Source organism: Marmota marmota, unplaced genomic scaffold (assembly GCF_001458135.2).
Source record: "Marmota marmota marmota unplaced genomic scaffold, marMar, whole genome shotgun sequence".
Lineage (NCBI taxonomy): Eukaryota > Metazoa > Chordata > Mammalia > Rodentia > Sciuridae > Marmota > Marmota marmota.
Window position 1 is genome coordinate 30175029 of NW_026000093.1, and position 6362 is coordinate 30181390.

The window sequence follows — 6362 nt, forward strand, 5'->3', positions numbered from 1 at the left end:
CCACCTAATCTGCTGGCACCCCATCCCAAGCTAGACAAAGCATTCTATCTACCCTGCATAGTCTGGGTGCCCTCAGTGGTCAAGCAAAGGGCTTGTATTACTAGATAATCTATTTCCTTTCCAATTCCAGCAGCCTTAATTCAATGAATGACAACTCTGTCTGGTATCTTACACATATGCCTTTTGCATGAGCCAAGAAAGAGACAAGACAGACCATTTGCAAGACACATACTTGTTAGCAAATTGGAATGCAGTGTTTGCTGCAGAGTCCCTGCCAAAGGCTCCTTAAAGTCACTTGATACTGAAGAGATAATCTAATAGATGTGTTAACCACCCCTGAAGTCCTGACATATAGGAAGCAGATTCCATTTGATTAATATTTATTGAGCACTGAAAGTGGGAACTCTGATATATTATCACCTAATTTTAAAGCCATTCTTTCCCAGCTTTTCAAATCTTTCAGTGGGAGCTGGTGGGTAGAGGGAAGGGTATAGGGGTTAGGGCTCAAACCCAGTGCCCTACCATGATAGGCAAATGCTCTACAACTGAGCTACATTCCCAGGCTGATAAATGAAATCTTGATAGAACTTTTGGCAGTCTTTTGTTTAGGTTTTTCCTAAGTTTCTTAAACCAATAAACTATCATTTCAGAAAAATGATAATGTTCTCTGTAGATTCTTGGGTTCTGATTCCTAAACTGCTAATGCCCTATTGAGGAGCACAGTTCTAGGCCTTGTTATCTTAGCCCCTTACTGTTTTGCCTTCACTGAATAGCAACTTATTATTCTATCTGTCCTCTATTTGACAGGGTCTTTGTGGTTTTTTTTTTAATTAAACTGTAGTTGAAGGTAGTGTTTACTGTGCTACTTAATATTTCTCATACAAGGGTCCAAGAGGTATGGGGACATGTGGGGAGGAGTGTGTATGTACCCCAGGAATCTTATCAAGGCAGATAAATGTATAGCTTCCTTTGCTCAGAAACTGAAAACCATATAATACAAAGTTGTTGTTCTTATTTCATTTAAGGCCTAAATTAGTGTCTACTAATATAATCAATCAATAAACTACAAATACTTGTTAGCATCAATTCTTTTATTCCCTCAACCATGGGCAAGGAATGGGCAATATAAATGCCAAATACATATGAGGAAGTTCAAGGGCTGTATTTAAAATCCCCAGCTATAGATGCAAACCTATGCTTCCCACTGTGGCCATCTGTCTGGAGTGTGATATTTCACCTCTAAATCAGTACTCTTTCTTGGAGAACAGGGCCATGCTGACTCTCAAGTCAGAAGTTCTCCTAAGATCCTTCTTCACATATTTAGTACAGTTCCTTTCTCATAAGGTTCTGCAAATACTCGTTTTAATATTATTTCGGAAACTATTGCCATTTTTTCACTCCTATGTTTTATTGATTTTATTGGATTACCCTTTGTTTTCTTCAGTTCACTGACCCAGGAGGTCTTCACCATCTCTCGCCCCACCCATTCCTGTCCTCACTATTCTTAGATCCCATATCCCATCAACATACTCATATCCTTGACGACTTCCTCCTTTCCACTGCTCACCCACCTGGTGAAACCCTGCCCCTGCTGAACCCAGCTCTCTGCTTTCTCTACAGGAGGCAACACAGTGTAATGCACAAGGGTGCCAGCCCTGCAATTAGACTGCCCAGGGTGCAAACTGCTGCTCTGCCACCTAACAGTTGTGCATCTTCAAGTAAGTTAGTTATGCCTTTTGTAAAATAAGACTGATAACAATAATACCTGCTGGCTATGTTACAGATATCCACGGAGATGTAATGAAGTTTAAACGAGTTTACACACGTCAACTTGTACCGGCCATGGTAAGCACTTAATAAAAATTAGCTGGGATTATTTTTATGATTATTACTTTATGCTTGAGGCAACAGAATGTTGGGAAAAATCACATACCCAGACAGACTGCTTACACTACAAATGCAGAACCACAAACCTTGGATGGGTCCTTGATACTGTCTGGCAACTCTATGTGTCTCCCCCTAGCATATTTACTCTCCTGCTCTGCCATGCACTATTTCATGCTTTCAACTCCTACTTCAAATCTCCCTCACTCTTAGTCCCTTTCTCTTCTCCTGCATGGGGAAAACAGAGGCCACTCACCAAGTACTACTTCATCTCACCATCATCTAATATAGAAAATATACCCACATTTTGACTTGTCTTCTCTACTATCTCTCCATCTCAATGGAAGAAGAGTCCAAAGGCCAACCCTCTACTTGGGTTCTAGATTCTTCTCCTATTTTCCCCTAAGAACTTTCCTCCTCCAATTACTCTGCTCCTCTTTGCATATCTGGTTTCTCCCTAAGGTAATCACCCATGACCCTCATCTTTGGATATTCAGGACCTTATATGATCCCTCCTCTAAGTGTGAGTGGAATCTGCGACTCACTTCTAACCAAAAGAATATGCCAAAGACGATGGAATCTGCTCCTGCAATTACACTGTATTATGGAAGACTCCATCTTGCTAGCTTCTCCTTATTGAAGCCCACAGGACAAATAGCTGCAGGACAGACAGGGTGAGGTTGAGAGGCTGCAGGATCTAAGGACATCTTCCAGGTAATAGCCAGCAAGAAGCTGGGACCCTCAGTCCTACAGATGCAGGGGAATGAACTCTGCCTACAGCCCAAGTAAGTGAAATCTTCCCCGGTCAAACTTCCAGATGAGAACTCAATCCACTTAACCCCTTAAATTCAGCCTTGCGAGACCAATGGCGGCAGGCTCAGTTAAGCTGACACCAGGCTCCTACTTCATTGAAACTGTGAGAACTACTTTAAGGCAAAAACTTTATGGTAATTTGTTACACAGCAACAGAAAACTAATACACTCACACCCTTCTAGATAATTTCCATCATGCTCTAGTCACTATAGTCTATTGCATCTCATTTTAACAATAAAAACAAACCTAGACATAGGCCCTCTACCTATTCCCTCCTTCTCTGTTCTCCAAGAAAACCTGTCAAATTTTTTTTTCATAAATCCCCTTACATCCTCAACTCCCATTTGCTGCTAGCTCTTTTAGTCACATCATAAACTTCCTCTATCAAGGATAACCCTAAGTGCCATATTGAATAAGAAAAAGTCTCTTTTTCTTATTCAATATCCCTGCAATATTCAACAGGTTCATTACACACCACTTTTTGGAATTATTTCTTCTCTTGGTATAGTGGACTTTATATTTTTTTATTTGGATGCTGCCTGTCAACCATCTTCACTGGCTTCTCCTAGACCCAAACTTACAGCATCCTGTGCCCCAGCACCTGCTCAAGGTTCTCTTCTCTTGCCCAGTGGAACTACCTATGCATTGGGCTTTAAATGACATCAACATGTTGATGGCTCCCAAACCTCTCTTTCTAGCCCTGACCTCTTCCTGGCTCCACATCCTACAGCCACTGGCCTAACTGCAGTCTTCATTCAGAGGAAAGAATCATCATCTCACACTTAAGATGTCAAAAACAAAACGTTTGATTTTTGCTCTCCCAGTTTTCCCAATCTCAGTGAATGGCACAACTAACCACTCTTTATATCAGGGCCTCATCCTGGATTACCTTCCTTTCCTTTACCTCATCACCCAATCCATCAATAAGTTCTGGCAGGCTGCTCTTCACAATGAATGCAGAATTCATCTCAACTCCACTCTTGCCGTCCTCTAACTCCAAGCAGTCCTCACCACTCAGTGGACTGCAGCAGCCATAGCCACCTAACTGATCTCTCTGCTTCCACTGCTGCTCTCTAGTCACACAGCATGATCTGAGAAATGCAAATCACCTGGTAAGCTTTTACTGCCAAAGACTTTCCAGAGACTTCACACTCGACCTCAAAAAGGCCCACCTTTTCTATGTTGCTGACCCAGACCTGCTTCTGTGAAATACTGCCTTCCTACCAAGTTCCTGCCACAGTCATGTCTTCCTCCTTTCTACTTCAAGACTTGCAATTGTGATTCTCGGTGCCTGGAAAGACCTTTTCCCCCCAAGCAAATCCTAGATCTCAGATCAAACGTCTCTTCCTAAGAGAGATGGTCCCATGTTCTCTTTTCAGCCCAGACTCCAGGATATTAATTCCGTCAGAGCATTCATCAAAATCTCATGTGTCATAAATAAGTGAACATATATATAAGCATATCTTTGATTGTTGTCATGACACCTCTCATTCAATGTGAGCATCAGGAAGATTCCCCATTGTGTTTGAGAATGGCACCTGGCACACAGTAGGTGCTCAATAAATATTTGTTGAACTAATGAATGCATGAATACAACATGTTTTCATTCTGGTTTGAAAAAAATTTTTTGTAGTTGTAGATGAACAACATACTTTTATTTTGTTTATTTTTTTTTTAATGTGGTGCTGAGGATTGAACCCAATGCCTCACACATGCTAGGCAAGCACTGCCACTGAGCTTCTGCCCCAGAACCTGTTTGCATTCTTATATGCATTATAACAAAATTCTTTGATATTCCAATACAAAATTTCTTCAGATGGAGTGTCATAGTGTCTTTAAAGCAATTGTTTTTAAAAGGAAAAAAAGATAGTTATATCTCAACGCATTTATTATATAAGTTTCTGAAAAGCTGTGAGCCAAGCAATGTTATAAATTTGAATGGATTTTTAAAAATTGGAGGTGTGAAAAAATCTTTTTTGATAATGTCAACTATCACACCCTAGATATTCTGTTTTTATACTGTTGATTTTTTTCCTACATTGAGTTTGCTTTGATCACAGAGCATAAGTTATTGTTAATTTTTCTATTATAAATTGTGCAATCACTATTCAAACCACAAGACACATTTTCAGTATGTCTGAACAAAAATATTACGGAGTCACTACTCTTATTATTCAGTGTCACTGATACCATGTGACTTAATTCAAATCCAGCTATATCCTGTGGCCATACAATACAGGCTTTTCAGCAGACCATGGTAATGAGTGTGGTCACAGTCCAGATTCCAACAAGCAGCTGTCAAAAACTATCATCCCAAATGACTATTTGCTGAACATTTCTCACTCTCAGAGATCAAACTTCCAGGGTGGTCTGGGAAAGAAATTTGTGCCCAAATCTATTCTCAGTCTATTCTAATTGCTAATGTTTAACATTTCTTTGGAAATACAATTTCATGCTTCAGCAGCTGATTTTCATTTTGGGGTGGGGGGGCAAGAATCAAAAGATTTTTTTTAAAAAAAATTAGTCTCTATTAAGCTCACTTGTTTGTCTTTTTTCCTCTGGAAATACCTCTTGAAAACTCCCAAGAAATAGTTATTCAGCTGATTTTAAGAACCACTCTTGAGAAAAATCACTCACTTCATCGCTTACCACTTGCTGCCCTCAAAACTTCTTAGCAACATACACGGTGCATGAACCTCAACGTGGTTGGCTTTGTCCAATCGCATGCCTGAAAGCCCAGCCAGTCAGTTGTGTAATAATAAACCCCTTATCTCCTGAAGATACACAAACGGAAAGATCTCCTGGTGCTTCAGTGCACAGGGGGACTTCGCTAGAATTCTCAGCTGAAACATCCATTTTAAAAGCCAAATCCCTCTCCTCCAACCGCCCCCCTCCCCACTTTTCGATTTCCCTTTTCCTCCTTTGCAATTTTGAGGTGGGGAAAATGCTAACCCAGGTCGAGCTTAAACACGGGAGAACGAAGGGCAATGCCAAAAGCTGCTAGCAAAATGCATGCGGAAACCAATGGCTTGTTTTTTGCTGCACTGGGCTTACCGGTTCCCTCACAAGTGCCTGCGTGGAAAGTCATCAACAATTGTTCTCGGGTGAAGGAAGGGGTTGCGAGATTGACAAGAAAAGCTGCTCCATAGTTGCAATAAGCTTGAATAGTCCTCAAAATAAGAAGGGTTCAGTCTAGCATCCTTAGGAAGAATAAAACATCTCACCACCACCATCCCACCTCGCCCGTCCTCACCAGGCGCAAATCGTCACCCACCTCGTCCGACCTCCAAGTTCCCCTGCCTACCCTGGAGAAGTGTCCTTTCCTCACACCCACACAAGACAAGAAACCCGACTCGGCCTATAAGCAAAGCGGGAGAGGCCGCCTCGGAGAGGTGCAGGGGGCCGGAGGCGCAAGCAAATCAACAGTTCCCTCGCTCTGCCCCGCGCGGCCGCCGGCGCCGCCTGACACACCCCTCCCGGCCGGGTCTCTAGTCCTTGGCCTCAGCCAGGCGCCTTGCCCTGGGGTTCGGAGCCCAGGCCAGTCCCCCTCCCCGGTCCGGCGAGTCCCACGAGCGCCACCGCACGCAGCACGCACCTTCAACGCGCCCCGGGCCGGGCCCTTGGGGACCGCACGACCCGGTCCGAGGGGGTACGAAAACGCTCC

At 42.7% G+C, this 6362-nt stretch overlaps 1 protein-coding gene across 1 annotated transcript in view; it reads right to left on the minus strand.

Annotated features, from left to right (window-relative positions):
• Znf704 (zinc finger protein 704) overlaps positions 1 to 6356 on the minus strand; it is a 195487-nt gene extending 189131 nt beyond the window's left edge. The window contains exon 1 of the mRNA XM_048782737.1: positions 6294 to 6356. The gene's annotated coding sequence lies outside the window, so the exon portion shown is untranslated. The remainder of the gene's footprint in view (positions 1 to 6293) is intronic.
• Positions 6357 to 6362: the final 6 nt, after the last annotated feature.